The 26626-nt window shown below is 43.3% G+C and overlaps 1 protein-coding gene across 3 annotated transcripts in view; it reads left to right on the forward strand.

The window, feature by feature from the left end:
• Window positions 1-26626, forward strand: part of CTNNBIP1 (catenin beta interacting protein 1) — a 61411-nt gene that overhangs the window by 6105 nt on the left and 28680 nt on the right. Inside the window, exons 2-3 of one of the 3 annotated variants that reach the window (XM_007491604.3) lie at window positions 1540-1625; window positions 21771-21854. The exons of 1 other annotated variant lie outside the window; for it this stretch is intronic. The gene's annotated coding sequence lies outside the window, so the exon portion shown is untranslated. The remainder of the gene's footprint in view (window positions 1-1539; window positions 1626-21770; window positions 21855-26626) is intronic. One more of the 3 variants, XM_007491603.3, reaches the window with a different exon arrangement.

Below are 26626 nucleotides of genomic sequence, written 5' to 3' on the forward strand. Positions count from 1 at the left end.
AATCCACACCCATAGTTTATCACCTTTTTTTCAGAAAGGGAGAAAACATGGTTTCTTGCCTGTTCTTTGGAACCAAAATGAAACATTGTATGTAGTCAGAATTCTGATGTTTTGAGTGCTGGGTTCATTTGCATTATTGTAGTGGTTCTGTCTGGTCTTTTTTTGCCCTATGTGAGTTCACACAAGCCTTCCTCTGGGCTATTTTTCTTCCTTCCCTGACCATGGATTTCCAGTTTTGTACAGAGGACCAGTAGACACCTAGTTAGTTGACAGCCAGGGGTTCATCATCAGGAGCAAACATCTGAGGCCTGGGAGTCAAAACACCTGGTTTCTAGTTCTGGCCCTGCCACTAACTCTGATCTTGGGCCAGTCACTTAAGCTCTTTGATATTAGTTTCCGTATCTGTAGAGTGAGAGGATTGGACCAGATGGTTTCTTAAGGTCCATTCTAGCAGTAACAAGCCTGAGGAAACTACCTATCATATATTAGGAGCACAAAAAAAAGATAGGAGCTACAGCTGTAAGCCCCTACAGGTAAGGAGCTCACAGTCTAGTCAGGGGATGCTCTCTCTGATCTTAATGTCCAAATTTTTTCATCTATAAAATAGAACAGTTTGTGAAGGAAGGCCAGTGTTTTGGCCAGGATCCTAGGATCACTGGACTAGAGCTAGAGGCCATCTAGTCCAATCTCTTTATTTACAGATGGGAAAACTGAGTCCCACAGAGCCTCACTGAGTTGCTCAAGGTCACAAGGTAAGTAGTATGGCAGGACCAGGATTCGAATCTGGGTATCCCAATTCCTAGACCATTATTTTACACTGCCTCAAGGGATTATTATTATTAGTGATAACATGAGCTAGCACAGCCATGGTCAGAATCCCCATGTAGGTAATAAGCTTTGAAGGTAGGATTTGAACCGTGCTGCCACCTCTTGGGTAGATAGGAATGATCAACATCACAGGTTTCAGCTCTACTAGGTATTCCCCTGAAGTTTTCAGGAAGAAGAGTCCAGGCAGGGGGATTTTTGGAGTAACAAGAGTGGAAGTGAAGAGTATGGGTTTAGCTTCAGCTAGGTGAATTCCTTAAGTTAAAAGATTGTAGGCTTCTTGAGGGTAGAGAACTCTTATGGTACATAGGTTCTTAGCCAGTATTTATTGAATGGAATTCGGTTACCTTCCTAACAAAGATTACTTTGTTTAATGATAATTAGACACATTCCGTACCTTGGCAGTTATCATTTAAAAGAGAGCTCACTTCTATTCGTTGATTCCTGAGTGCCCCTCTGTTCAGTGAAGAGTGAATGACCATGGTGATGATGGTAAAATAAATGCTGGGAAATTGTTGGTGGAATAAGGCTCCCTTTTCTTAAATTTTGTTTAGGACCGTAGAATTTCAACTTCTATGAAGGGCCAGGCATTGTGTCAGTCTTTCTCTTTTTCTCATTTAATCTTTTTTTCCAAGAATTTTCTTAAGGGCTGTTGATCAGATGCAATCAAAAAAACGTTTATTATGTAACCACCACTAGACCTCTTTCCTCCAGGATTCTCTCATCACTGCCAAGTCCTCTTCCTCCTGGTGGGTCAGTTTTCTCTCTGCCAATTGAGGACAGAAGGCACACGGAAGCAGGTAGGCTGGGGGCTGAGGGTCCTTGTGCTCTCTAGTGGGATTCATTAGCTTCCTGTCATAATTGTGGGTTTGGGAATCTGTGTACCTGAGCCCCCAGGTGCAAGCAGATGAGTGTGTGGTGGCACACAGTGGGAGAGAAGGCGGTGAGTGGAGGGGCAGAATAGGGTCAGAAGGAGGTTTTCCCCTAGGCTTACCCAGTACCAGATCCCCAAGTCTCTTGAAGGAGGCAGGGCAGTTCTATGAGAGGGCACACAATGTTCTTCCTTTCAACTTCTAGCCTGGACTCAGGTGGATCAGGCAAAGGACTGGGTGAGCTTTCCACCCACAGTCTGCCCAAGAGGAACGTGCAGGCCAGGGTGGCATGGCCTCTGGGTGTCTCCTCCCCCCTCCCCCCCCCCCCCCCCCCATGGATTGATTCATGGAGGGCTTCTTGTACTACCAAGCTTCCATCTTCAAGCGGGAATTCAGAGGGAGCTTCAGAATGTGCTTGTAGGGGAATCACAGAAGAAGAGAGAGTCCCAAGGATTGCAAAGGAGAACTGATCACCTTTTGTCTACATGAGCATTTGGTGCAAGAGAGAGTGTGACCTAGTTTAAAATTAGTACATTGCCTAAGAAAGGGAAGAGGCTTTTCAAGACCTGTTTCATTTTTTTTTTTAGGCCAAAGTATCTTGAATTTTTGACAATTCAATTTTGACAATTTTGACAATTCCTTCTCTGTGCTAGGGAGTGTGCTAAGTACTAAAGACACACACAAAAACCCAAAAACTTAGTCTCTTCCTTCAAGGAGCTCTATACACCAATGGAAATAGCTTGGTCCCATGAGAAAAACCCTGGAATTAGAGGACCTTTGTTCAGAACTTGCCACTGCCACTTACTGCCCTCCCATGTGACTTTGGACCTCTCTGAGCCTCAGTTTCTTCTTCTGTAAAATGAAAGCACTGATTTCTTCTGGCATGAAATCTATGATCTTCTGATCCCATGATACTTTGGTGCCGGAATCAATTTGTGTCCCTGAGTGTTTTTGTTGTATGGCAGTGTCCTTCTAGGGCTCACTGGAGTAGAATCCAACTTGAATTAGATGCTAGGCAGGTAGAATTCTGAGCTGATTTTCCTTCTCTACCTGAACTCTGCTGCTACAACCAGGAAAAGAGGCACCTACTGGGCCTATTCTTCCCAACCCTGCACAACTTTCCTCATTCCTAGGCAAGCAGCTCAATTTCTCAGGCCTCTAGGCTGTGATGCTAGTGATGAGACCTCTAAGGTTCACCGGAAGGCAGGGCCACTAGAGTTTATTTGGGGGGCCCTTGCTAAGGGGCTTCCCCTGTTCCTCCCTTTTGTCTTTATCTTCAATAACCCACTGCTTTGCATTTGCTCTTAGCTCAGGCAGTTCCTTTTTGGGGATCTGTCTTTCATTGGCCTCTTTTATTGTAAACCCATCCTTCTACTTTACCTTTTCCAAAGAACTGGCCAATGTTTGATGTATGCTTAATCTAGATTTCCCTTCTGACCTTGTCGCTTGCTCAGAAGGACCACTTGGGGAAGAGCACATTTACTGTGGGGCCAACATTGCTATTTAGTACCAGTTGAGAACTGTTTGTTTACCAGTGAGAATCGAATGGTGAGCACTTTCAAGTAATACTACTTAGATCTGTTTTTTCATATGTTATTGTGCTGGAAACTTATTGCAAAACCAAAAAATACATGGCCTAAATAAAATTTATTTTGCAGTATAAGGCTAGAGATAGGTTTTTGGGTGGCTTTACTCCCTAGTAGGAAGAACATTATATTACCTTAGAGAGAAATTATAACTTTTTTGTACTTCAGGTTGGAGTTAGGCTAAGTGACCACTGTGGTTGCTTTAAACATAAAGATTCTGACTTGTGATTATAATTATATTAACTTTTCACCAAGTTACTTCCTGTTTTTTCTTTTCAGTTGAGATTTTGTTTGCAAGAAGAACAAGCCCAATGTGTGCTCCCTTGGTACACAGACTTGTAAAAAGCCTCCCAGGTTTCATTCACTGAGTGAGACAATCTTTTTTAGCCTGTAAAATATGGAGTCATTTGACCTGAGAGCTTCAGCAAGCTAATTCCTGCCTTGGGCTCCAGCTTCCATTTAATTTGGTGACTAATGGTTTCATGATTTTGGGAATGGGCAGCATAATTACTGATGATGGATAATGGAGATTTGGCTTCTGAACTAGTTCATCAGGGCGTGCCTGATCCTGGGTGTTTGCATTGTCCATTGGAGGGAGGGATAGCTTGTACCACTGGTGGCCTTATTGCCTAGTCTGGATCCCAAAGTAGTTAGTTAGCTCCCTTTGAACCAAAAGTCCCTTAAATATTTGAGTTAGCCAAACCCCTTAGGAGACATCAGTGGATTAAATTCTACGCTGATCATCCAAGAATTTGGTGTGCCCTTTATATTCCTTAATTTTGATGATACTTGTGTGTGTGTGTGTGTGTGTGTGTGTGTGTGTGTGTGTGTGCATGCATGCTCATCCTCTTGTATCTGCAGTCCTAGGCTGTCAGACTCCTTGTCTTCCTCCTAAGTATGAGCAAAAGTGTAGCAAGGACTGGGCATTTTGATCTCTTAAGAGCTATGGGTCATGATTGTGGTATCCTGCATCAACTGTACACTTAATTGTATAAACTTACAGGGGCTTCTGACTTTCCTCTTTGTTCGGATTACTTTGTGTATCAAATTGTGAAATGCTTAGGGAGGAAGGAAACTGAGTCCTAACTAAGAGGATGTCTCAGGCTGAGATTTCCTTCCTCTTTGGATTATTTTATTTTGAGGTGTTAAGAGAAATGGAAAGGACCTATGCTTGTAATCCAGTAGAAGCCATTATCCAAAAACAACTAATAACAGACTGTTAACTATGTATATCTGCATATCCATATCTCTCTCTCTGTACACAGTGTATGTATATATTTTTCTCCCTGAAAATTTGTGGTATGTCTTTGTGTCTATGAGTGATTCCAAAGCCCTGTGACTTCTCTGTGAAGGTACTGCTCCTACTAATGCACATGGTACTCCATTTCCTTAGTAGGTGGCACCCTTATGTCTAACTACCTCATATTTATTTTGTTTACCCTTATATATGTACATAAAGGACAATAGACATGGGGCCTTCACTCTATTTTTTCCACTAGGTAAAAACCCAACAGAGCTTGGACTTTACTATCCTGGACATTACGAATTTACTGTCAGATGCAGCTAGGTATCTCAGTAGAGTGAGAGCTAGGCCTAGAGATGGGAGGTCCTGAGTTTAAATCTGGCCTCAGACACTTCCTAGCTGTGTGACCCTGCGTAAGTCACTTAACCCCCATTGCCTAGCCCTTATTGCTTGTATGCCTTGGAACCAATACACAATATTGCTTTTAAGATAGAAGGTGGGGGCATCTGGGTAGCTCAGTGGATTGAGAACCAGACCTAGAGACAGGAGGTCCTAGGTTCAAATCTGGCCTCAGACACTTCCCAGCTGTGTGACCCTGGGCAAGTCACTTGACCCCCATTGCCTAGCCCTTACCACTCTTCTACTCTTCTGCCTTGGAGCCAATACACAGTATTGACTCTAAGATGGAAGATAAGGGTTTAAAAAAAAAAAGACAGAAGGTAAGGATTTTATTTGGGAAAAAAAGAGAAGAACCCATTGTCACTTTCTGGCCAAGAGGGGGCTTGAGTGGTAGAAATTCTGTTCCCTGTATAGGCATAAGAACCAAACAGGTATACTTGCAAAAAAATAGCATTCTATAACTAACCGCATCTTAACAGTCACACATTTGACTGAAAGATGTGAAGAATGCAAGATTTCACTATGAGGAGTTTGTTGACTCTAACTAAAACAGCATTGATTCAGTGGAGCAAAAAGTCTCATTAAAGATTCTTTCCTCATGGTGTCTACCATTCATAACTCAGACACATAGAATTCATTGAATAATGTGACAATAGAAATTCCTTTATTTTACCCTTGGATTCTATTGTCAAATTAAAGCTCAAGCAATCTTGTGCTTATCAAAGGTGTTTATTACACCCTCTGAAGGAGTGTATCCAGAATAAAGGGATTACCTATAGCTAGTGGGGAACCTTTCACATTCTTCCATTTGTGGATAATACTGTGCTAAGTCAAGTCTGAAACTCAGGTAGCATTGATCAGGAATACTTGAGTACAAATCCAGCTTCAGACACTTACTAGCTGTATGACCCTGGGCAAGTCACTTTATCTTTGCCTATTTCTGTTTCCTCATCTGTATAGAGCCTACCTCCCAAGGCTGTTGTGAAGATCAAATGCAATATTGTAAAGTGCTTTGTAAATCTTAAAGCACTATATAAATGCTATCCATCATTATGATTGTTTTCTAAATAAAGACACTAAATCTCTTAAATAGATCCATTCTATATCCATTCAGAAAACTTCAACATAACCATTCCCGGTGAAAAATCCAAGTGGAATGTATAGAATGTATGGTAGTGATCTTCAACTCATCTGTTCATAAGGATACCTGTAGGCTTCAGAATTGACTTGAGTTTTAAAATATAATATTATCCATGTATTATATTGTGTTCTTGCTTATTTTGTTAAATATTTCCAATTTTATAAATATATGTATACACACACATGTAAAATCTTTACTTTCTGCCATGGTATCAATTTTAAGACAGAAGGGCAAGAGCTAGGCAATTGGGGGTAAGTAGCTTGCCCAGGGATACACAACTGGGACTTGTCTAAGGCCAATTTGATTTATTTGTTTGTTTGCTTGTTTATTTATTTATTCGTTTATTTATGGCCCAATTTTTAGCCCAGATCTTCCCAGTTGTAGACTTGGTACTCAATCTACTGTGCCACCTAGTATCCCCTTCCCAATTATATTTTAATCTGGTTTGGCTAAGTGTTTGACGCCTCTTTGTCTTGCACAGATACTACAAGCAGACAGTGAGCTGGATCCAGGATGGAACTGGTAGAGGACAGTGGGTTGGATTGTCCCGAGGATCCAGTTGCCCTGTTTTTTATGATCCCTTTCCCCTTTTGTTTGTTTGAAACAAAGGCCTGTCTCTCATATTAGTCTTCCATGATTTTGTGTAGTTGCATAGGATGTACTACTAGAGTCTTTGGTGAATGTAAGTGGAATAGCTCGACCTTATTTGTTATGACAGGTTTTGAAGGGAAGGGGAGGAGTTATTGAGGAGTGAGAGAGAGACAAAAAAAGGGAACAGAATATTAATAAGACATTTTCAAAATACATAGAAGCCAAATTGAGAAAAGGATACAAGTAGGGCAACTGTTTAAGTTAGTCAGATAACAGTTGCTCCCTAAAGCCATGCAACAGAAGTTCATAGGTTCATGTGCAACCTTTTTTGTTCTTTGGGTATTGAAATGTTCTGTTCATAAATAAAAGAAAAAGGAATTTGCTTTTCATAGGACTGAAGTTGAGGATCACTCAGAGAGCAGTGAAGAGAGGGATTCAGTGGGAAGGAACAAACTAAAGCTCTTTACCAGGGAAGAATAGTGTCGGAGAAGTGAATTGGAGGAGATTGTCTGAGAGATGAATGACAGGAAGAAAAACGATGGGCTGTTCCTGTTGGGAGAGTAAGGAATGACCAGCAAATGGATTGCCACATGCTGCATTGGTAAATAAGGGCAAAAGAACTAGAAGAAGGACCTCTACCATGTTGGGTGGACTCCTGGTGGTTTTATGAGATGACAAAGATGAGAGTTGAACAGGACGAACAGTGATTATTGTTGGTGGTCATACCCAGGGCCATTGGTCCATGGTCGTTTGTGATCCACACATCCACATGCACTTTCTTTCAGTATTTCTCAAATAAATCCTACCAAAGACCTAAAGGACTCTAGTCTAAGGATTATGTTCATGAACCTCATTCCTCTCCTAAAAAAGAAAAGATATTCAGCTTTGTCTTTTGCTATGTGCTGCTGGGAAACTCTTCATTCTGTTTAGCAGGAGAACTGTGTATGTGTTAACCCGTTCTATATAAGTGCCCCGTTATTATTGCTGATAAGGAGATCGACGGCAGGATTAGAGGGCAAGGATCCCGGGGTAGTAGTCTTACTTCTGTTCTTCAAGTTTAAGGAAAGGAGTGCCTTTGGGGGAGAAAGATGGCCTACTGCATGCTTGGAGCTGAATCTTTGACCAGGGAATTGATGGCCCTGCACTCATCCTGCAGGCGACCCAATTGATTTAATGACCTAATCCTCCCAACAGGAAGCTGGAGGGTTTCCCAGTCGCTGTGATTCTTAGGGGAATGCAATGAACTCAGTGCAGGAAGCTTGTTTATTTGAACTAATTATAGGAAACTTTAATGGAGGAAAAGCAATTGGGGGGAGTAGAGAGAGGCAGAAAGTGGGGAGTGGGCCCTGATGCAGAACAGTCTGTAATTGGCTGCTCCTCAGCAGTGCTCTGCGGCTGGGCAGCCAGCCATGCTGTTCCTGGCTCCTGGCTCCAAGTTGTGCATCTTTCCCCAGCAGAAAACAAGGCTTGCTCCTGTGTGACTGTCACTAGTCCTAAGTAAACAGATTGATTCAGCATGTGGGAAGTTTGAATGGTGTCCTCCCCATAAGTCAATAGCATTGAATTTTCTTTTTCCTTTCCTCTTTTTGTTTTTATATTTCTGATTTAATATTGTGATTTGGGGGTGGAGATTAAGGGGGCAGAGAATGACTCTAGAAGGCAGAGTAGATGCATAAAATCTCTACCCCAGATTAATTCCCGAGGGGCAACATAAATCATATAAATCCCGTCATGAGCCTTCTCCTGAGAGTAGTTCTAAGACTGACTTTCCTACCTAGTGTTGATTTCAGCTTGATCTGAGATTTGGAGGGATCTTGGTGGACTTGGTCTTCAGACAGAGTAACCAGAAATGGAACGAAAATATCACTCAAGGGCTGTCAGCACCCTTTAGATGAGTCCCAGCTTCTGGATTAGAAAGCAGAGTGGTATGGTTGAAGGAGCCCTGGGCTTGAAATCAGGAGTGGCCTGGGTTCAGATTCTGGACCCGGTGCTTATTACCTGTGTGCCTGTGGGTAAAGCATTTCATTTCCTGATCCTCAGTCTCCTCATCTATAAAATGGGGATCAGATCCTACCTCATAAGGTGGTTGTTAGGAAAATGCTTTGTAAACATGTGTGTTTTCTAAATGTAAACTATGGTTTGGTACAAGAAGGGATCTCAGTCACCTTTCTCATGGGGAAGGGACAGGGTTCCCCCACCATCACCCCACTGCAGATGATCAAATCCCAGATGGGAGTTATTAGGTAAATGTCACCCCAAGAAGGAGAAGCAATGGAAATTGAAGTAGAAGATTATACCATTAAGCAATAGCATGTTGGGGAGATAAGCAATCTACACCTTACCAGTCACTTAAAAATAGACAAGCTGTATAGATTCTGCATCATCCATCTCTCTGGGGCCTGCCAGTGGCTGAAGGTCACAAGTCAGATTGAATTAGAAGGAAAGATGTAGCCAGCTCCTGCAGACACTGGTTCCTGACTTCAGGTTTCATGCTCCAGCTTGGCCAGATTTCAGGGCATCAGCTGTTCCAGAGGGGAAAATCCTTTTAAATCATCGAAGAGAGTTGCCTTGTTTTCCCTCTCTCCTGGCTCACCTACTTGTGAGCAGGGTTGAAACCACTGAATTACTCTTAGATGAGACCAGAGGCCACTGGTCACCCTTGGCATAATGATGCTCCTGAAGCAGGCAGGCTGTCCTTTAGCGGTTGTCCTACTGCTTAGGGGTGCTGCTTTGTGCACAGTTGACTTGCCAGGTTTTTTTCCTGAGCTGTATGTAATTTAGGACTTGACAGAGAGCAAACTGAACCATGCTTTCATTCTGAATTAAGCCAGTATCTGGAAGGCAACTGTTTCTTAGAGGCAGAGATTCGTAGCAAATGTACAGGGCTCCAGTATTGGGAATGAGACTTCTTATCCTCTGCCCTTCAGAAACTTTGTTTGCAAATATACATATGAAAATGTACATGTATACATATATGCTTTCACTCACACTCACACACACACACACACACACACACACATACACACAGAACACCCTTGAAGCCATTGCCCTTTTAAAATCCCTACATTCAGGATGCTTCCTTGGGTGAAGCTGACTCTGCTTGGTCTTCCTTCCCGAGAGCCCAAGGAAATATGTTAGACAGCTTAATCTCCATGGAGGTGGGGGAAGTGACAACCATTCTTTCCTTTTCTTCCTGTTCAGTATCCTGTGCTGGAATGGATATGGACATTCCATCATGGTGCCTTTTCTAATGGCTGCCTCCTCACCCCTTTTGATTTAGGCGTTACTCTGGCCACAGCCAGGAGTGTTGGGCAAAGGCACCCATGGAATAGCCCCTGCATTTATATGTTGCTTTATTTAAAATGTGCAAAGACACGATCTCATTGGAGCTTCTGACTGCAACCCTTTGAGTTAGCACCATCACTCTTCTTATCCCCATTTAGAGATGAAGGATTCTGCTGCTAACAACATGGTAAATTCCTGGGCCTGCCAGATGCTCCCCTCTCTCTCTACAGGAAGCCTTTCATGATCCTTTCTCAACCCTTTGTTGTCAAGTGACTTTGTATTAATTTTGTATCTGTTGTGTACCCGAGGGGCAATCTGGCATAGTGGAGAGAGAGACCTACCCTTAAGAGGGCAAGACCTGGATTTATATACCGACTTTGTGACCCTGGGCCAGTCACTGTAACTTCTGAGTGCTCTATGTAGCTAAGAGCAGAGAAGGTGCTAATCTTTAGGGTTATCGTTGACAAAATTCATCCCTAGTTCCTCCTGACACCAATGAGTTCATGGGTCTAGACTCTATTTCTATGAACCTAATTCTAGCAATCATAGATGAGCCTCCCACCTGTGGTCTTGTTCCATGGAACTCCACTCCAGGAATGGATTAGGATCAGGACTTACTTTGAGCCTCTAAGTCAAGACCCCCAGATAATGCTGAGAAGTTTTGTAGGTGGTGCTGCTATTGCTTATGTGTACTACCGATTTGTAAGAAATATCAAGGGAAACCCATTAACAATGCTGCATGGTGCTGAGTGCAGTTTAATCCCAAATGTTGTGTAATCAAGCCTTTGTATTAATATGAATAAGAAATATGGAGTTATCATGGGGATGGGGCAAAGGGGTGGGGATAAGGGGGTTGCTGTGAGGCCTGAGAGGACTGATGATTGAAGTTTAATTACTGAGAGCAGGATGTCTGGCCATTCTCTCTGGTTTTCTGGTTTTGATGTTGTGAGAGTATCAGAGTTGCCTTGAAGCTCTTAAGGTGCTGCCCACCTGGTGGGTGAGATCCCAGCAGGAGCTGAAGTTCAATTTTCCATTTCATTTTGTTGTTCTCTGAATTCTCTGTCTCTGAAGTCTTTTTATAGAGTGTGGGGGAAGGCAGAATAGAGGGTAAAATAGAGAAATGTGGCCCAACCATACCTGTTTAATTTTCAAAATTTGCCTCTCTTTTGGAGACAGCATCCTCAAAAGGGGAAACACTTCCCCCTCAGTCTGGTCTCTGTGACACTGATAGGGAAGAATTAGGCTGGGCTGTTGAGCACTCCCACTGCACTTTTCTTCAGTTTTCTGACTCCTCTTTCTGTGGCTCTCTACCTAGCTGGGACAGCCAGGGTAAAGAGCTGCTTGCCCACCCAAGTCACTTCTCACCCAGAGTTCATCTACCCCCTCTTTGCTCCTCCAGATACTCTGTTTCTCAGTGCTCTTAGCTCATATTTCTCTAAGGCTCTAATGAAATAGAATTAAACCTGTTGTCAGTGATCATATGGCATAGATCTATATATATACTTGAGTTCTGTTAACAGGAGGGAAGTGTGTGAATTGAAGTGACTTCATTTGCTACTTTATACAACCTGCTCATTCAGCCTGAATACCCTCTGGGATAAGGAGAAAAAAACCTGTGTGGGAAGGGGATCAATTTCTCCCTTGGTTCTTCCTACTTTGAGAGGTTTTATTTCAGTGAGTGGTGGCCTACTCCTTGGAAAGGGCTCTCCCAGGAAGGATTAAGGGAGAGCAGGAGCTCACCCTCTTGGATTACCTCCTGGTAGTGAGCAGAAGAGGCTTCAGAGGGCTCTGTGGGAGCAATGAATTCCTCAGCAAGAGGGTCCTTGATCAAAACAGTTGTTCTTTTCCCATAGCCACATCCTATTTCCATTCTTGCTTTACACTGAAGGCTAATGATGTGATACTGCATCTCCCTAGACACTCCATCTCCTGACTCCGGACATTTTCTCACTCTCCTTCATGCCTGGCATTCTCTTCCTCTTCATCTCCACCTTCTGGCTTCCCTGGCCTTCCTTTAAGTCTCTGCTAAAATCCCACATTCTAGAAAAAGCCTTTTTCTAATCCCCCCTAATGCTAGTGCAGCAAATCATAGCTTGCAAAAAAAAATAACAATAAAATGGGAATGCCTCTCCTTTGTTGATTATTGCCAGTTTGTCCTGTATATGACTTGTTTGTCCATAATTGTTTGCATGCTGCCTTTCCTATTAGACTGAGAGCTCCTTGAAGGCATGAACTGCCTTTTGGCTTTCTTGGTATCCCCCGCACACTTAAGACAGTGCCTGGCACAGAGGTGCTTCATAAATGTTTATTGACTGCTGGATATTGGCATAGTACCCCTCAGAGAAAGCACAGCCCTTTGGGCCATAATATCAAGAAGGGTGTGTTGATTAGAATAAGTTCTGCATTAAACCCAAACATACTTAGTGTTGTTTTTTTATGTTGTTTTGTTTGCAAACTATGATTTGATGAATACTGCCCTGTGTGCCCCCCCTAGATCTCTCAATAAGCTAAAGTATCCATCTAGCTCCCACATTACACCATATACACCTGGCAAAAAATGTACACTTGGAAGACCTGGTTCCCTATAAGTTCATGCTGTCTGGTTTTATCATGCCATTGAACTCCCTGCACCACTGCTCACAGGAGCTACTTCAAATGTTTTCTGTTGCCATTAAGCTTCATTGGGCTCTTTCCATCATGGCCACATCCTAGCTCTCTTCAGAGAGCCATCTATAGTGATGAGAAAACAGTTGTAAACTGCCTCATCTTCCCTTCTCCTCAAGATATCTCTGTTTACCTCCATCCTCTCTTCATCCCATTCCCAAAGGAAGACTCCTCTCCAGTCTTCTCATATGTCTTTTCTTTTCTTTTTTTTTAATATATTTTTATTTGGTCATTTCCAAACATTATTCATTGGAAACAAAGATCATTTTCTTTTCTTCCCTCCCCTCCCTCCCACCACTTCTCCCATAGCCCACGCGCAATTCCACTGGGTATCACATGTGTTCTTGATTCAAACCCATTTCCATGTTGTTGGTATTTGCATTAGAGTGTTCATTTAGAGTCTCTCCTCAGTCACATCCCCTCCACCCCTGTAGTCAAGCAGTTGCTTTTCATCAGTATTTTTACTCCCACAGTTTATCTTCTGCTTGTGGATAGTGTTTTTTAGATCCCTGCAGATAGTTCAGGAATTAGATTAGCACAAAAGACAACACGGCCATCCAATGCAGCTGAGGAAGTCTCCTGAAGTAACGACTTTTTGTGCCAATGGACCCAGGCTTCCAATGCCGAGAGAGTGGGACTGTCTCTGTGCACCGACTTTTCCACTTAAATCTTCATGCACAAGTGTCTTTGTGCGCAAAAACGCACAAAAACAATTGTCATCCTCGGTTACCGAGAGACTACAATAATAATAGATTGTTCAGGGACACTGCATTGCCACTAATGGAGAAGTCCATTACCTTCGATTGTACCACAATGTATCAGTCTCTGTGTATAATGTTTTCCTGGTTCTGCTCCTCTTGCTCTGCATCACTTCCTGGAGGTTGTTCCAGTCTCCATGGAATTCCTCCACTTTATTATTCCTTTTAGCACAATAGTATTCCATCACCAACATATACCACAATTTGTTCAGCCACTCCCCAATTGAAGGGCATCCCCTTGTTTTCCAATTTTTGGCCACCACAAAGAGTGCAGCTATGAATATTCTTGTACAAGTCTTTTTCCTTATTATCTCTTTGGGGTACAAGCTCAGTAGTGCTATGGCTGGATCAAAGGGCAGACTGCCTTTTATCGCCCTTTGGGCATAGTTCCAAATTGCCCTCCAGAATGGTTGGATTAATTCACAACTCCACCAGCAATGAATTAGTGTCCCTACTTTGCCACATCCCCTCCAGCATTCATTACTTTCCAAAGCTGTTATGTTAGCCAATCTGCTAGGTGTGAGGTGGTACCTCAGAGTTGTTTTGATTTGCATCTCTCTGATTGTAAGAGATGTAGAACACTTTTCCATGTGCTTATTAATAGTTTTGATTTCTTTGGTTGAAAACTGCCTGTTCATGTCCCTTGCCCATTTATCAATTGGAGAATGGCTTGATTTTTTGTACAATTGATTTAGCTCTTTGTAAATTTGAGTAATTAAACCTTTGTCAGAGGTTTTTTGAAGATTGTTTCCCAATTTGTTGCTACCCTTCTGATTTTAGTTACATTGGTTTTGTTTGTACAAAACCTTTTTAATTTGATGTAGTCAAAATTATTTATTTTATATTTTGTGATTCTTTCTAAGTCTTGCTTGGTTTTAAAATCTTTCCCCTCCCAAAGGTCTAACAGGTATACTATTCTGTGTTCACCTAATTTACTTATAGTTTCCTTCTTTATGTTCAAGTCATTCACCCATTCTGAATTTATCTTGGTGTAGGGTATGAGGTGTTGATCCAAACCTAATCTCTCCCACACTGTCTTCCAATTTTCCCAGCAGTTTTTATCAAATAATGGATTTTTGTCCCAAAAGCTGGGGTCTTTGGGTTTGTCATAAACTGTCTTGCTGAGATCATTTATGCCAAGTCTATTCCACTGATCCTCCTTTCTGTCTCTTAGCCAGTACCAAATTGTTTTGATAACCACTGCTTTATAGTATAGTTTGAGATCTGGGACTGCAAGTCCTCCTTCCTTTGCATTTTTTCCTTCTTTTTGTCAGTTGATGCCCAATAGATTTGGCTCAACCCTCTTACTTTCACCCTATGTGTATCTATCTTTCTCATATGTGTTTCTTGTAGACAGCATATGGTAGGGTTTTGGACTCTAATCCACTCTGCTATTCGCTTGCGTTTTATGGGTGAGTTCATTCCATTCACATTCAGAGTTATGATTACTAGCTGTGTATTTCTCAGCATTTTGATTTCTGCTCCTTTACCTGCCTTTTCTTCTTTCACTATTTCCTTCTACACCAATGTTTGCTTTTGAACAGTCCCCCTTGTTCCCACCCTTATTTTACTTTCCTTTCTACCCCCCTCCCTATTTCATATGTCTTTTCAAGGCTAACATTCAGAGTCCTCAGTGATTTGGGTCTTAGATGCCATTCTCTCCTGTGTCCTTAAGGGATCCTTTCTGGTTACTCTTTTCCTGACCCTTTCTTCCAGCTTCTTCCCCATCACCTTCAAATACACAGATAAATAATACAGTGATCCATGACAATTCCAAAGGCCTAACCCATGATGAAAAATGCTGTCCACCCCTAGAGAGAGAACTGATCAACTCTGAGCTCACAGTCAGAGAACACTGCAAGTTTCAAAAGGTCCAGTGGATTTTGGACTTCCCGTCAGCATCCTAGCAGCCTGCTCTTGAAACTTTTTTTTTCACTTTATTTTTCTTTCTTTTTTTCTTTCAATGTGGCCAATGTGGAAATATGTTTTATATGACTTCATATGTATAATGAGTATCTTATTTCTTGCCTTTTTAATGGCCCACCAGGAGAGGGTGGAGGAAAGGAGAGAATTTAGAATTGAAAAATAGAAGTTAAAAACTGTATTTTATGGGGACAGTTAGGTGACTCAGGGGATTGAGAACCAGGCCTAGAGATGGGAGGTCTTGGGTTCAAATGTGACCTCAGACACTTCCTAGCTGTGTGACCCTGGGCAAGTCACTTAGTCCTCATTGCCTAGCCCTTACCACTCTTCTGCCTTGGAGCCAATACATAGTATTTTTTTTCTTTTTAAAAAATATTTTAGGGGGCAGCTGAGTAGCTCAGTGGATTGAGAGCCAGGCCTAGAGACGGGAGGTCCTAGGTTCAAATTTGGCCTCAGACACTTCCCAGCTGTGTGACCCTGGGCAAGTCACTTGACCCCCATTGCCTAGCCCTTACCACTCTTCTGCCTTGGAGCCAATACACAGTCTTGACTCCAAGACAGTAGGTAGGGGTTAAAAAAAATATTTTAGTCAAGCTTTATTTTTTTCTTAGTTATACACATATTATCACATAAAACATATTTCTATATTGTTCATTTTTGCAAGTGAATAATCTTATAAAATCCAAACTCCAAAACATGCCCAGATAAGCAAAAAATTGTAATACACAGTATTGATTCTAAGATAGGAGGTAAGAGTTTTAAAAAATAAAATAAAAACTTGTGTGTGCATGTATGTACATACAGATCAACATGGAAGCCACTTGAAAAGACCTTCTCTTGGCTCTTCCATGCCCCTTAGCTGTTTTTTTCTTTTTCATCAGTCCACTTAAAGTAAGAGATAAGATGCCTGGTACAAACGTGATGAAGTAGAAGCACATCTGATTGTTCACCGAGTGTGAACTTAGCTTAGACACCTCTATGGTCTGACAAGAAGTCTATTCAGATTGACTGAGGGCCTATATATAGGGATAGAACAGTTAGCTAGCAGCAAGAATTCTAGCCAAGTCCCTCAGGAAGAACTGCCAGGAGAGCAAGGGGAAAAGAGATCCTTGAACTTGACTGTGCCTTCTCCCCATGCCTCTTGGTCAGAGGAGAACACCGCAAGCTTCAAAAAGCCCAGCAGATTTTGGACTTCCTGTCAGCGTCCTAGCAGCCTCCTCTGATAGCTGTGTTTGCATCAAGGAGGCAAGGATAGACTGGGCTCCCCAAGGAGCCTGCACGTAGCTTCCCTGTACCAAAGGGGAACATCTGGACACCCTAGCAAAGAGACTTTCAGGAACTGGGAGTTACCTGATTTTCTGAAGCCCACCTTCCCCTGGACTCTGTTATGTACTGTGGGAGAATGTGCTACTGACTTTTAGAGGGATTGTTTGTTTGTTTGTTTGTTTGTTTGTTTTTGTCTTGTTTTTAGCCTTGAGAAATTTTTATTTAAATAGTTAATTTAGAATATTTTTCCATGGTTACAAGAATCATGTTCTTTCCCTTCCCTTCTCCCACTTCCCTCCAACAGCCAGTGAGCAATTCCACTGGATTTTACATGTGTCATTGATTCAGACCTATTTCCATATTATTAATATTTGCATCAGGGTGATCGTGAGTCTATATCCCCAATCATAACCCATCGACCCCAGTGATCAAGCAGTTGTTTTTCTTCTGTGTTTCTGCTCCCACAGTTCTTCCTCTGGATGTGGATAGTGCTCTTTCTCATAAGTCCCTCAGAATTGTCCTGGATCACTGCATTGCTGCTAGGAGAGAAGTCCATTACATTTGATTGTGCCACAGTGTATCTGTGTCTGTGTACAATGTTCTCCTGGTTTTGCTCCTCTCACTCTGCATCACTTCCTGGAGGTTGTTCCATTCTTCATGGAATCCCTCCAGTTCATTATTCCTTTGAGTGCAATAGTATTCCATCACCAACATACACCACAATTTGTTCAGCCATTCCCCAATCGGAGGGCATCCTAGAGGGATCTTTTGTATCAACTATTCTCCCCACCCTTTCTAAGGCCAACTGAATCTGGCTGACTGATATAATGATGGGGGAAGAAACTCCTCCTTAGAGCCCTGAGTGGTCCTAGTAGCCCCACTGTGGGTATCTTGCTGATTGGAGAATTGACTTAGAGCATCTAGGTGCTCCATAGACAAGCTGCTTATGTGTAGAGAGACACCTCTGTTCCCTAGAACCAATCTCACCCTAGCCCACTGCAGCCTCACTACAGGAGCTCTTCCTCAGGTTCAGCAACCTCATCACATCCCTCAGTCTCTCCTCAGCCTTCATTTGCCTCCCTTTTAGAGTTTTTGACACCTGTTGACTAAGTTCGACCTTTCTTGACCTTCCTTTTTTCTTTTTTTAACCCTTATTTTCTGTCTTTGTAATAACTTTTAAACATTTTATTTACTTTTTTAGAATATTTTTCCATGTTTACATGATTCATTTTCTTTCCCTCTCCTCTTCCCTCCCTACTTCCAGAGCTGACAAGTAATTCCACTGGTTTTTACAAATGAGTAATAACGTTTAAGACAAAAAAGGGACAAAATAGGGTTAAGTGACTTGCCCAGGGTCACACAGCTAAGAAGTATCTGAGGCCATGTTTGAATTCAGGTCCTCTTAACTCTAGGCCTGGGCTTTATCCATTGAGCCACCTAGCAACCCCTTGTCCTTTCTTTATTTTCTTTTACTTTATTCCTTTCCTTCAAGGTTCAGGTCAGAAGACCTAATCCCTAAATTTCCATGTGTATTTATTGTTCCGTCTTCTGATTGCCAGACACTCATTTTAGCACATAAAGAATATAAGATGATGTGTGCATAATGGTTTCATTATGTCATGTCCTGTCTCTCCATCAAGATGGTAATTTCTTTGATTGCAAGGGATTACACCTTTTCTCGTGCCCCTCCTAGCATCAAGAAACATGTTAAATGCTCAGAAAAGATATTCAGCAAATATTATTTTAATGAATTTATGTAGAACAAATGGGGGGAGGAAGACATTAAGTGCTTCTTGTGTTCCAGATACTAAGCTAAGCAATAGGAATGCCAAGATTACAGAGCAATCCCTGCCCTTAAGGAGTTTATGTTCTCATAGGGAAGAAAACACCTACATAGAAGGAAAAGGCGACTTAGAGAAGTAGAGCTGGCAAATGGATGTACTCTTTGGAGGCTACATGGCCTACTTTGTATACACTCATTCTACAGTCATCTGGTCTGGGCCCTGGGTTGGGAGCCTTTGGAATGAACAGATGAGTTTGGCTTCCTTAGTGACTGAGACCTGAATTCAGAAAGATCCCAAGCTGGAGATCTAGGCCAGTCAGGAAGGAGCAGGTCATTGGTCCATAGGCAGATGGTGAGATGGCCTGGATGGATACTTGGATGCTCCAGGAGATGGAAACATGAACTAAAGGCTAGTGTTTAATGGGGCCAGCCACTAGTTAGATTGGTTTCAATAGGTTTGTCTGCACATACTCAATCACCAATCAACAGGAAATAGAGACCAAAATGTCCCAGATTTTTTCCTTTGATTCCCACCTCTCTGTGCAAATTTTGGAAGGCTTCCCTAGTCCATGTCAACTTCCCTCTCTTTAATTTGGGTCGGGGTAGCAAGAGATATTGGCTTAAGGGATTGAGACAGGGAAAAAAGGAGGCCAGGGCCTTCAGAACCATGGAAAGATCCATTTGCTTCTTCAGCCATTTGTGCCAGCATGTCTTCTGAGTTCATAGGTTTTGAGCCACATAAGCAGTAGAGGATAATTGGTCATGTTGTTGGTACAAGAAATTAAGGCTCTTCAGTAATGGAGAAAGACTAGCTCTTTTAATTTTTGAAGGATTCAAGGGCTTTGGAGAAGGGGTGCAGATTCCCCAGGGTTTCTTGGGATTTTAGAGCTTTGACATGTAGAGGAGTAAAAGAGCAATTAGCTGTTATTAGTAGTGGGGCTGTCCTGAAAGTGGTGGGTTCCATGCTTCTGGTGAATAATCAGTTGGTTCTGGGGCCAGACCTCATCGAGAGGCTACTCTCAAAACTCATTAGAAAGAAAGATCAGGGCAGCTCAGTGGATTGAGAGCCAGGCCCAGAGATGGGAGAGCCTAGATTCAAATTTGGCCTCAGATACTTCCTAGCTGTGTGACCCTGGGCAAGTCACTTAACCCCCATTGCCTAGCCCTTACCACACTTCTGGCTACACAATATTGACTCTAAGGTGGAAAGTAAGGGTTTAATAAAAGAAAAAGAAAAAATGAGGGAAGGAAGGAAAGAGAGAAAGAGAGAGAGAGAGAGAGAGAGAGAGAGAGAGAGAGAGAGAGAGAGAGAGAGAGAGAGAGAAATACTTAGCCCTCATTGTCTAGCCCTTACCTCTCTTCTGGCTACACAGTATTGACTCTAAGGTGGAAAGTAAGGGTTTAATAAAAGAAAAAGAAAAAATAAAGGAAAAAAGGAAAAAAAACAGAGAGAGAGAAAGGAAGGAAGGAAGGAAGGAAGGAAGAGAGGGATGGAGGGAGGGAGGGAGGAAGGAAGGGAAGGCCTAGGAGATTCTACCTCTTCAGGATGGGACAGCTTACTTAGCCATTGGTAGTGGACTTGGAGCCACGCCAACATTTTTTCTAGAAGCAATGCTGCCTAGCCCATAGGACAGTGCCTTGAACCCAGTAAGTAAATTGGAAGGTGAGAATTCTGGGGTAGGAGGTCTGTAGACGTCTATAAATGCCTTTCTTCCTCTGTATCAGATTTTTCTGACACTGTAGAATAATATAAAGAATAGAGTGGGTGCAAGTACTCTGATCTTGTCCCCTTCTATGTGTTTGTTAGTAGTCTGCCCCTCCCCTCAAATTGCCCAGGATAGAATGTAGACATTGGTGAATTGTACATCTGTACTTATTTAAGGTGTCTGGCATATAGGTTATTTGGTTTGTTAGTTTTTAAACCCTTGCCTTCTGTCTTAGTATCAGTTTTAAGACAGAAGAGCTGCAAGGGGTAGGCAGTTGAGGTTAAGTGACTCACCCAGGGCCACAGAGTGTGAAAGTGTCTGAGGCCAGATTTGAACCCAGGTACTCCTGATTCTAAGTCTGGTGATCTATTCACTGTGCTGCCTAGCTGCCCCTCGAACATAGGTTTTTAATCTGTACTTGATAGCATAGTATGAGAAAGGGTACAATGGATAGGATGCTAGCCTTGGAATCAGGAAGACCTGGGTTCAAATCTTGACTCTGGCTTTTGCTAGTTATAGAAATGGCTGTCACCTCATAGCTTAGAACTTAAGGCCTCAGTTTCCTCATCTGTAAAATGAGAAGATTGGATTTGATGACTTCTGGGGCCTCCTCCAGCTCTGGATCTATGATTCTGTCATCCTGTGGTGCCTTAGAAAAATGAGAGAAGAGGGCAAGTGGGTGGCTCAGTGGATTGAGAACCAGACCTAGAGATGGAAGGTTCTGGGCTCAAATTTGGCCTCAGACACTTCCCAGCTGTGTGACCTTGGGCAAGTCACTTGACCCCCATTGCCTAGCCCTTACCACTCTTCTGCCTTGGAGCCAATATCAGTATTGACTCCAAGTCAGAAAGTAAGAGTTTAAAAAAAAAAAGATGAGAGAAGGCATTGAGTATATAGGAGAGACAGAAAATGGTACTTATTTTGCCATACTTGATTACTCTCTTTGGCTTTTTTATCCCCTTAATTTTGATCTTATTCCTCTCCCCTCCCGTATCCCAAAGAGCTCTCTTTTACAAAAAATTTAATAGAGGAAAAGATGTTCAGCCAAAGCAGCTTAAATCAGCTGAACCTGCCTTGCTCCACACCTATAAGGGAGGTACATTTAGAAAACGTTCTTTATCCTGATTAGTTTTGGGTGTGTTTATGAGCAAGTAGAAATTTTGATGGGCTGGCAGAAATTTGGCCAGGCTGGTAGGTTTTGCAAGTCTTGCAGCAAGGGTGCTTTACATATCAACTGTGATGCAGGTATGGATAAAATTACCTGGATACCACGTGTAAACTCCCAGAGAAATTAAGGCCAGATTCCCAGCTTCATGGTTCGCCTGCCCATGTTTGGGTCCGGGCATGTGTGGGGTGGCACTAAACCTTCTCTAAGTCTGCGTGCCTGTCAGTCAGCTGGCCTGGAGTGAATCAGCCCGGGCTGGCCTCTGTCATTACACCTCTGGAGAGGCTGACCTGATTCAGCCGGAAATGCCAAGTAAGCAGAGCCTCCTTCCCTGCTCCCCCCCCCCCAACCCCCAGGTGCTGGTGCCTTTGGGCTTGCCAGGAACACTGGTATTTCGGGACCTGTTGGGGAGCCAGGTTGGATGTTTCCCTTCCAGCTGTTCTTGGCTCTGAGGGCACTGGGAGGGATGGGGGGCAGAGCTTTCTCAGAAATGGAAGCTGGCAGAGGGTGACTTTTTCCCACCCTTCTTCCCCTGTGCGTGATCGTGCTATGTTTTCCCACAGGGCAGCATCTCCTTTTCTCCCAGCCTGTGATTCTTCTGGACTCTGTTAAATATCCATCTGGTTGACGCTGATTTCTAAAAGCAGGTAAGAGGGTTCAGGGTTGGGACATATAAGTGAGCTGTGGAAGGTGGCAATGTCAAGCCCCCCGGCTTCTCCACTCATGCAGAGTTAAGTTCCTGCATTTTTGTTTCTCACTTTAATCTTCAGTTTTTATTTTTTAATTTTTGTTTATTTAATAACCCCTCACCTTCTGTCTTGGAGTCAATACTGTGTATTGGTTCCAAGGCAGCAGAGTGGTAAGGGCTAGGCAATGGGGGTCAAGTGACTTGCCCAGGGTCACACAGCTGAGAAGTATCTGAGGTCAGATTTGAACCCAGGACTTCCTGTCTCTAGGCCTGACTCTCAATCCAATGAGCCACCCAGCTGCCCCCTGTTTTGTTTTGTTTTTCCTTAAAGATGTCATCCCATCTCTGTTAGGTTTTTAAGGTGAAAGCTGTAGTGTGTTGGTGGGGATCTTCTCTATCATGTCGAGACAACTGCAGATTTCTTAGATTATGGTGGCTTATTTTCTCCAAGGTATCACTTTGTTGTTTGACTTTGCTTGAAATAGTTTCCTGGCATGCCCCAAAACATATTCTGTATTGGTGTATTCATTTATATCAGTGTGCCTATTATGTTTTTTAAAAAGAACTTCCAGTAGGTAAATTGAGATAAATTAGTATAAGGGGCACTTTTCTGGTCACGACTACTAGTGGCTGCAGAAGAAAGGTCAACTTTGTAGTCTTTTCCCCCAAATGGGTGACATTTCTGGGGTAAGAGCCAAAGGGAAAATAACGAGCTAGCCTTTGATGAGTACAGAGCCCTCTCAGCAAGTAGCCTACTTACTGGAGATCAAGTTCACAGTACCCCGGGTACAGGATGGGGGTGGAAGGAGCCCTGGATGAGGGGAGACAAGACACCCTGGCTCTACCCAACTCGCTCTGAGACCCTGGTCTCGTCGCCAGATCTCTCTCTATCTCTGCCTTCTCCTCTGAACATCCAGTTTTCTGTCAAGAGTACCACTGTCCTTCCAGGCATATCCTGGATTGGTATGGATGGATATCTTCCGCCTAGGCAGCCAGGTAGTTCAGTGGATAGAGAACTGGGCCTAAAAAGTCAGAACTATCTGGGTTCACTTGCCTCAGACACTTCTAGCTTGTGTGACCCTGAACAAGTCATGGAATCTCTGATCATCTTAGTTTTCTCATCTATAAAATGAGAATGATAACACCTAGAGCGTTTTGAGGATCAAATGAGATAAGCCTGGTAAAGCTCTGCCTGGCACATAAATGGTGCCCAATGAATGCTCATTTCATTTTTTTCTTCCTTCTTCCCTCAACTTTTTCATCCCATTTATCCAAATCCTTTCCACTCCTTATAGCCCCTGCCCTAGGTCAGGCCCCCATCTTCTCTTGGCTGTATTATTACAATAACCTTCTAATTGGTCTCTGCGAATAAAACCTCCTTCCACTCCAACCCATCCTCTGCTGAGATGATTTTACTAAACTGCAGCAAATGACAGGTCTGTCCATGCCACTCCCTCCCTGCTCATTAAACTCAGCGGCTTCTATTGCCCGTAGGAGCAAGTATAGGCTCCTTGTCTTTTAAAGTTTTTCACAACCAGGGCCCAGCCTATCTTCCTAGCCTTGTCATATATTATCCCTTTCTGAGTTGTGGCCTTCTTGCTGTTCCTTCATTTCCCCTCTCCATGCCTTTGCACTGACTGTCCCTCATGCCAGTAGTGTATTCCATCTTCTCCTCCATTTCTTAGAATCCCTTGTTTATTTCAGAACTTAGCTCTAATGCTACCTTTGGCATAAAACCTTTCCCAATTGCCCCCCAGTTGCTAGTAGCCTACCCTCCTCCAATTACGTTGTATTTATTTTGTACATACATATTTATATGTGTTGTTATCTGTTCCTACTCGTTAAGGATTCTCTTTTTATCCATTTGTAATATATAGTAGGTACTTAATAAGTGCTTGATTCCATAAAAAAAAACAACCTACCCTTCCTTTTTCTTTAATTTTTATCTTTGTTTTATTTTAATAAATTTGAATTAAGTTTTCTAAAGTTATATGATTCATGTTGTTTCTTGCCCTTCTTACCTTCCCCCTTCTCCTTGTATATTGGTTCCAAGGCAAAAGAGTGGTAAGGGCTGGGCAGTGAGTGTTAAGTGATTTGTCCAGGGTCACCTAGCTGGTCAAATTTGAATCCAGGATCTCCCATCTCTTAGCCTGGCTCTCTCTCCACTGAGCCACCCAGCTGCCCTCTTGATTCCATTTGTAACATTCTTCATCTCACATGTGGGTAAACTGTAGGAACCAAAAGAAAAATATGTTGGTGGAGATCTACTTGTAGAAATGGGGCAGGAGAATTGGGGCTGTCTTTATATAATTGGCCTTTGTGATTTTCCTAGCAAATGTAGGTTGTCTTTTTATGATTAATTGGGCAAATTTTCCTTCTTTGATTATCCATAACTTGGGACCTCTTTGTCCAGCCAATGGGGGGATGAGGAGTGGATATATTTTACGGCTCAGTGAAGGGCTGCATGGGGCCTTGCCTGGTGGCCTGGGCTTGGAGACTCGGCTAGCTGCATGACCCCAAACAAGTCAACCTGTGTGCCTCAGGCATCTCCCTTGGGCCTGTCTACTCTCTGCTGACTAAAGTCACAGGTTTTTCTTCTTTTTGCCCAGTGATGCCATTCAGCATGATAATGTGACACCTCTTGCCCCTCTGCCAATGTGGCTAACCCAGTTGAGGACTGTTGTTGTTTTTGGGTCATTTTCTCTTCATGATATTTCTCTGGTCAGCTTCTAGAGTGTTCTCAGTTGGGCCACAGACTGCAGAAGCCAGTGATGCAAGGCCCGAGAAAGCAAATTGCTCACCTTGGGGAGCCAGGTTTATGGGGAGGAGGTGAAAGCAAAAGTTGTTGTTTGGCCATTTCAGATTCTCTGTGACTGCATTTGGGGTTTTCTTGGCAAAAAGGCTGGAGTGGTTTGCCATTTCTTTACCTAGCCCATTTGACAGATGAGGAAACTGAGGTAACCAGGGTTCAGTGACTTGTCCAGGGTCACCCAGCTAGTAAGTATCTAAGACTGGATTTGAACTTGGGTCTCTCTGACTCCCAGCCTGGCGTTCTGTCCAGTGCACCACCTAGTTAACCTTCAACAGAAAGAAGGAAATAATATTGGTCTTTTAAGATCATAGGATCATAGATGCAGAGCTAGAAGAAATCCTAGAAATTATTGAGTCTAGCTCTTCATTTTACAGATGAGGAAACTGAAGCGGAGGGAATTGTCTGGGATCACCAGCCAGTTAAGTTCCTGAGGCAGGATTTGAACTCAGGCTTTCCTGACTCCAAATCCACAGCTGCCTAGGAGTTGCTATAGTTAGTGACTGTAACAAATCAGACTTCTGCCCCTGTAGTCACATCACTGCCCATGTAAAGGAGATTCCGCTTGGAACGGTCTTTGGTGCTCCCTGTATAAGTTGCTTCTCCCTTTGAGTCCCATGTAGGAGGTAACATGGAAAGGGAACGAGGCGGTCTCGATGGCTTTGTTTCCCTGAATGTGATTTCCATCAGCCCAGGCTCTTGTAGGAGCCTGCTGTCTGCAGCCGGTCCTCATGGGACCTCCCAGCAGCACATGGGGCACTGGGGCTCAGGGGCTCTCACCAGGGCTGACACCTAGTGGCCGGCACACAAATGCTCATCTGGATTCCAAGAACTGGACGTCAGAACTGGGTTTGGGGCTCAGGACCATGTCTGCCCACTCCTGGGGACAAGCCATGGCTGGGCATTCCAGGGGCCCCGAGAGGACATGCAGAAGGTCTGACGGGACGAGAGTCTTGCTGAGATTTGGAGGAGGGCTGAGAAGGCGAGCATCAGAGAATTGCAGACTTCGAGTCTGCCCCGAAGCCGGTCAGCTTCATCCTGTGCCAGGCATCCAGCCTTTGTTAAAGGCCTCCAAGGCGTGCAGGAAGAGCAAAAAGCTTTCCTGACCGAAGCTCTAAATGTGCCCCCATGACAGACACTTCCACCCCTTGCTCCCAGGTCTTCCTTCTGAGGCCAGGCAGAACCAGTCTGATTCCCCCTCCAGGCAGCTGGCCTGAAGATGCTCTCCTGGACTCCGAGTCCTCTCTTCTCCAGCCTAAACATACACAATTCCTTCAGCAATTCCTCCTTCCCTATCCTGGTTCCTGCCCTCTGGGCATTCCCCAGCTTTTCAAAGTCCTTCTTAACCTGTGTGGAAAGGTCACTGTGGAGAGGAACTGGATAATGGGCAGCAGTCCCAACCCCCCACCCTCCCCGCCGGAGCTTAGCACAGAGGCCGAGCCTTAATAAATGCTCCCGCTGCCTGCTGCATACTGACACGAGAGGGACTTTAAGGTGCAGGTAAGCAGAAGAGCCACACATGACTATTTTAAGACTCCGGGACACCAGTGCCATTCCATGTTTTGTTTTGTTTTTTAACTCTTACTTTCTGCTTTAGAATCAATCCTGAATATCAGTTCCAAGGCAGAAGAGTGTTAAGGCTTAGGCAATGGAGATTCAGTGACTGGTTCACACAGCTAGGAAGTATCTGAGGCCAGATTTGAACCCAGGACCTCCCATCTCCAGGCCTGGTGCCATCTTATCCACAATAGTTGTCCCCATTTAATGTTTTAGATTGAAAAGAGCTGCAGATTTCACATGAAAGAACTAAATGTGGCCCAAGTCTGTCACTGTCTTAAAAGAAAGGTTTTAACGCACCAACATGTTTCATAGAGGACCTGGGAGATCAGGAAATAAAACACAGCCGTGCGGGCCACGCTTTC

The sequence above is a fragment of the Monodelphis domestica genome, chromosome 4 (assembly GCF_027887165.1).
Source record: "Monodelphis domestica isolate mMonDom1 chromosome 4, mMonDom1.pri, whole genome shotgun sequence".
Lineage (NCBI taxonomy): Eukaryota > Metazoa > Chordata > Mammalia > Didelphimorphia > Didelphidae > Monodelphis > Monodelphis domestica.